The following is a 6186-nucleotide window of genomic DNA, read 5'->3' on the forward strand; positions in this document are numbered from 1 at the left end:
GTGAAAGGGAAGGACCCTGGTGTATATAGAAGATGTGCTGCTAATGTGGTCTTAGAGTGGTTTGGTGAGGTACATCCAACAGAAAAGAGGAAAGCTTACTGCCCTGACTCAAAGAGGTTTGTGAGATTTCATTTAAATTTTGCTCATGCTTCTGGTTGCCTGTTTTAAACAAAGATGGACTGGGACTGAAGAGTGCCCAGAGTGGTCAGAAGGATGGAGAGCTTTGGGCTGGAAAGGAGCTGGGAAGTGGATGCTGGGTTTAGTCTAGCAAAACAAAGCCTCAGAGGGGACCAAGAGTGCTTCCTATTAGCAGTGTAAATACCAGAGAGGACACAAATGAACACATGGGACTAACCTAGCTGTGAATAGAAACGTGTGTTTCAAATGAGAAAGTGCTTCCTAACCATGGAACAAATTTCCTAATCAGAAAAAAGTATCGTGGTGGGATTTGTCAAGCACTGGCACAGGTTCCCAGAGGCTGTTGAAGCTCCATCCTTGGAGATGTGCAAAGTTTGACTGGATGAGACACTGGGCAACTTGATCCCACTTTGAACTGGATGTTGAAGTAAGGGGGTGGCCTAGATGACCTCCAGAGGTGCCTTCCACCTGAATGATCCCATGCTCCATTAGAACAAAGAAGCTCCCAGACACCTTTCACAGCACATTAGTGAGAAGCAAAAGGAAAGACAGGAAAAGACCTCAAAAGCCAAAATACTGTTAAGGCAGACCTTTACAACAGGATTATTTTGTGCATGTAGGTGGTAGGCAGGAAAGAGACCTGAGGACCAGGGTGTTCTTTCCAGGCTGTGAGCCTTAGAGGGAAGACACGCAGGGACAAGACGGAACATGTCTTGCCATCTCTTTTAGTATTTTGATCTCACAGGTTAGCAGCGGCAATGATGCCCTCTTAGCATTTTTTGACACGGAGGAACTTGGCAAATTATTTATTAGTTGTCTTTATCACTCATTTCCTCCATATAGTTTTCACAAGATTCAGGGTATTTTGCAGGAGAGCTGAGAATGGATGAGCAATGAACAAGAGGTGCTGAGGGTTGGGGAAAATCTTATTTTTCAATGAAAAAGAGTACAGCTGAGGCAGAATGAGCATATAGCAAAGGATGGGGTAGGGAGAAGGAAAGAATCAAAATAGAATTAAAGGGAAGAAGGAGAAAGAGGAGACCAAGAGAAGTCCAGATTTGCTGAAGAGATTCGCAAAACTGAATTTCTTTGGCAAGTCCAATGGCATAGCCTCTGATAAATCATTTAGAAAGTGAAATGAAGTGGAGAAGCAAAACTGACCTGGCTTTTATTTTTGAATCATGGAATTACAGAGCTTGCAGAAGACGGGGCACTAGCCTGGGCAGAATCAGCAACAACAATTTGACTCAGCCCTCTCTCCCTAACTCTTCGTCTTCCCCAGTGAGCCTACATGAGTTGGTAGGACCATCTCTAAGGGAAAGAAGCAATTGATTCATCAGGCTCATCCGTTCCTGAGGCTAGCACAAAAGATCCCTTTCTTGTTTGTGACTCAGTTTTCTGCCAATGTCATTCCACTGAAATAAATGCAGGTCATTTGGCTCTTAGTCCAGTAGACCTACTATTAACACAGAAACACATGTGCAAGGACCAAGATGATACTTTACTGAGCTCAATAGAAATATTATAATTGGGTGCCCAGGAAAACATATTTTTTAAAAGAGTAATTTTTTTTACATTGAAGTAGTTGTCAAAAAATAAACATACAAGGGAAAAACTGAGTAATTTAAAAGATATTTTCATGTGAAAGGATATCTTATTCACTGCTCTTGTTTGTACCTGAAAGGAAAAATTTCATATGCTTTTGGTAATCTGTAGATTGCACTACAACTGTCGTTTCTGATGCTAAAGAGGTACACAATGAGTTGTGTGATTTCCAGTGACTAAGGCTCAGCTTGCCCTATGTATCCAAAATATAAGTATAAACCTTCACTGAGTCATGACACAATTCTCCTGGTATGGCCAATGGGATGCACCCTAAAAAGCTGCAAGCCTTGGTGTCTATATACCTGCAAGGTGCAAGACAGCTACATGTGCAAGACGTGTATAATTCTGCATCCTCTCCCTGCAGCTTTTTTTGATTTTGCACACAGGTGCCCTGCTTCAGCCTCGCACCAAGAGCCAGGGCATGGCTTTCTGTCTCCTAGTACCCTGCAATCCGCTGCCTCTCAGGTGACCGTCTCCATTGCATGGGTGGCTCAGCATGACCCGGGTCGCTTGCAGCATGCACACCAGTATCGCTGCTCTCAGCCTGCGTTGTGAGCTCTGCATGCGTAATGTGCGTGTGTGGCCATGTACAGGGTGGCTCCTTGCTGAGGTGGCAGATGCCCTGCTCCCCCAGCACAGCCATGGGCAGGGACACAGGTCTGAACATCATTGAAACAAAAAACTCCCCAGGAAAACATCTTTGAAGCATTTGGAAATGCCCTGTGTTCACAGCCCAGAGGCAGACAATGGCATATGGGCTGGCATGTCTCCAGTGGCTCAAAGACCCGGGGCAGTTACGCATATGCTGAAGGAAGACACGTGATTCTGGGGAAGGCGTCAGGCACTTTCGGTTGGATTGCCTGACACCCGAGGACACGGCAATAGAGAAGTATGCTAGCTTGGCAGTTGGACACTGCAAAAGGAGCCAAGCGAAAACCGAAATGTGTCCATGCTTGTACAGAAGAGGAATTCTCAAATGCTTTCTTCCACTTCTCTCTCACACTTGTTTCTTTTTTCCACTGTGGTCAACACAGAGTGGCAGTCTCATAAGCAATAACCTCAGTCAGCTGCAGATGTTCACCTCTGATAATGTCTTTATGTTGCACACATTTCCTGGTGGGGTATGTTGTATTTCTCACCACAGTTATAGTTAGTGGAATTGATACTCTGAGTGGCTAAAACTTTGCTTTGCATCCTCTTCCGAACCTCCCGTTCTCTGAGGGTCACCACTTGAATATATCCTTGCTACTACCCCTTCCAATACCTCCTTTCAGCTTTAGGAGCGCTCAGTCACAGGTGGTCTCTGGACCTATCATCTCCTGCAGTGTGGTCTCTGCGTTTATCTCCTGCTTTGGATCCCAAAGACCTTCTCCTATTTGATCCACCTTTCCCAGGTGGACTGGCTGTCCTACACTCCTGCGCCTTCTGGCTGTGGCTTGTCTGTCTTAGTGGAGGATGCAGTGTAGCTTGAAGACAGTGCTGCTGCTTCAGCACACCTGAAAACCAGTGAAAAGAAAGCTGTACTAGCTCCGGGATGCCAAGGACTCCTCTGCAGGGGCTTGAATCCAGTGCTGGACCTGACTACCACTGCCTTGCAAAGACCAGTGCCACCTCAGGATGTAAGGGTCACGGCTGGTGGATGGTCCTCTATGGAGAGGAAGAGAGAGGAAGGTGTTTGGTCTGAACTCAGCATGTGTGGAGGCAAAAGGGGAGGGAGTGCCTGGGGATCAGGTTGGAAGTGAGCCCGCAGGGACAGGGGGAGTTTTCGTCCAAGCACTATATGAAGAGTCAGCCATTGGCAGCATCACCAGCCTCATGTGGGCTGCCCGGTGGATGGATCTCAGGGACCTCAGACACATCTAACAAGCAGGGATAATTACTACAGATGGCAGCTGTGTTCCTGATGTGCATTCACTGTTGGGAGATGCCAACATTGCTTCAGAAGGAGAGATTTGAATCCTGAGGGAAAGAGAATAAGGAATGAAATGAATCAATGGAGACTGTGTCTCTACTAGTGAAGATGCCAGAAGAGTCCCTGGGCAAGGAGACTCAGGCCTTTATGTCAATCAGTTATCAGAATATACCTGGTCCCTCTTCAGGCTAAGGCAAATATCACTCTCCAACACAGTTTTTGGGCATGGTTTGAGGGTTAGGACCAATCAATGACCACTCCTAATAGGCAGTTTGTGAGCACCCATCCTGTTTTGGAAGGTGAGATGGTTTAATAATGTGAATATGGGCTTTGGTGCCTGAGAATGGTTTTAGTTACATTTAATTCACTAGCATGGTTGTAGCATTAGATGTTTGGTAAAGTTTCTGGCACCTAAATTAGAGCGAGCAAATCCTGGCAAAACTGCCTAAGAAATGGGAAAGCTTGGGCATGAAGTTATTGAGCCAATCATCTACTACACTGAGTGATGACTTGACTTGTGTGGCTCCTACCTTGTAATCACCCCAAACCAGACCTGTATTTACCACCTTTGCAATGCTCTGCCACGGCCTTTCGTTGTTTTTCTGACCAGTTGTGCCAAATACAGCTGTGACACTGCACAGCAGCCAAAGGGTGCAGTGTAGCAAGGGCCCATAGCCTAGGCACACCACCGGAAGGCACAGTCCATGTTTGCAACCCAGCGCTGGGACCTGCCTTTCTCATGCAACCCAGCAGAGACGTGGTTGCATCACCTAATGCTCTGGATGCATTCTCCACTGTGTTGTCCCACGCTTGCATTGGAGGAGTCAAAGTCTTCATTAGCATTGTTGGAGAAACACCAGCAGTCCATGGTAGGTTGGCTCCTTCTTCTCCCTTGACCAGCTCTCAGGGGAAGGACTGATGGTTGGTGATGATGAACACAGGACAGTCTCTCTGCACAAGAAGTTAGGGGATGGCGTGGAGCTTGAAATGCTGGGAGCAGCTGGCTGCACAGGGTCTTTTCAGGAGAGCCTGGTCTGAGATGGCACAAAGTGAACAAGGTCTTTACCAAAATCCCCTTGTAAAAGGGGGCCAGTCGAGGATGTGCTACCAGGTGTGGAAGTCTGAATGGGTGTTTCAGCTTCTGGGTCAGATTTTGTTGCACTGTTTTCTGGATGACAGGTATTATAACAGAAGCACCAGTCGCTTCAGTGTAATTATCTATCTGGGTTGTGAGCATAGGCTCCAGTAAGCACGGTCTCCATAGCCTCAATGTCAGGGAAGCTTGCGCTTCTATTAGCCTCTATTCAAGACATGAATTAAATGCACACAGAAGTTAAAATGTATGCCTAAAATCCACTGAAATTGAATCCATGCTTTGAATGTTTTCTTGATCCTGCTTAGTCCAGTCACCGTTTCATTTATTACCTCATGAAATCATTCTCCCCAGACTAAGCTAGAATTACAGCCCTGTAATTTAGGGACCAGACTTTACACCTGAATGCCTAAAAATATCAAAATAGCTGTTGTAAACCCAAGTTATATAACTTGACTTTGCACCTCCACTACACACAGTGAAGGAGCAACAGAAAAAAAAAAAAAGAAGGAAAGAAAGATTATTAGGAGAGATGTTTGCCCTCCAGATGGACTATGTTCTTGTAAAAGCAATAATTTGCGTCAAAGTGATCTAAACAGAGCAATCAGCAAAGGAAATTAAAACTGTCATTCTTTGACATAGAATACCACTCAATAAGAATGCAGAACAGCTGTAAGCTAAATGAACCACCTAATACTTAATTTTTCATGTTGTCCTTTTTACAGACTTCACAGTAGTGTTACTTGCCTATGGCTCTTGTCTGGCAATTAAATGGTTAGTGCTGGTAAATTATTTCTGCCATTTAAAAACTTATTTTTCATATTCTCTTGAAAAACAAACAGGATAAACTGTAACTGGTAACTGCTTTTGGAATGTGAATTGCTTTCTAAGTCTTCTGAGAAAAGGAAATGCAATTTCCAGGCCCCAGTCCTAGAAAAGCAAAAAGCAAAACAAAAACTCACTTGCATTTTACATGCATGTTTTTAGAGAACAAGTTTTGCTTATTATTCCTTCCACTTCATCTAGAAATATAAATTAATGCAGACTTTTAAAAACAAAATGAAAAAGAGAAAAGACAAAACCCCTCCAAACAATTCAGTCAAGCCCTATTCTCATTTTGGCCTGGCTACTTACGTACCTTGAGAAAAGAAGAACTTGGCAAGTGAAGAAGCTAAAGTTTTCCCATTTTAAAACACTTTAGCTTTCTTCCATTTTTGCTATCATTTCAGGCAAGTTTACAAGAACTATTTCCTGGGCTTTATTAGGGTTGCTAAACATGTCCCTCCACTCCTCACTCCGCAAAAAAGACCCACTTCACACCCTGTGTTGAGTGGCTCTTACCTTGACAAACATTTTCATTGCCTTCTCCTGTCTGCATTTGGACTCCACGATGCAAATAACATACAGGAGCTGCGGTGCAAGTCAGCTAAGGAAATGC

The sequence above is a fragment of the Platalea leucorodia genome (genome assembly GCF_965183815.1).
Source record: "Platalea leucorodia genome assembly, chromosome: 1".
Taxonomy (NCBI): Eukaryota; Metazoa; Chordata; class Aves; order Pelecaniformes; family Threskiornithidae; genus Platalea; species Platalea leucorodia.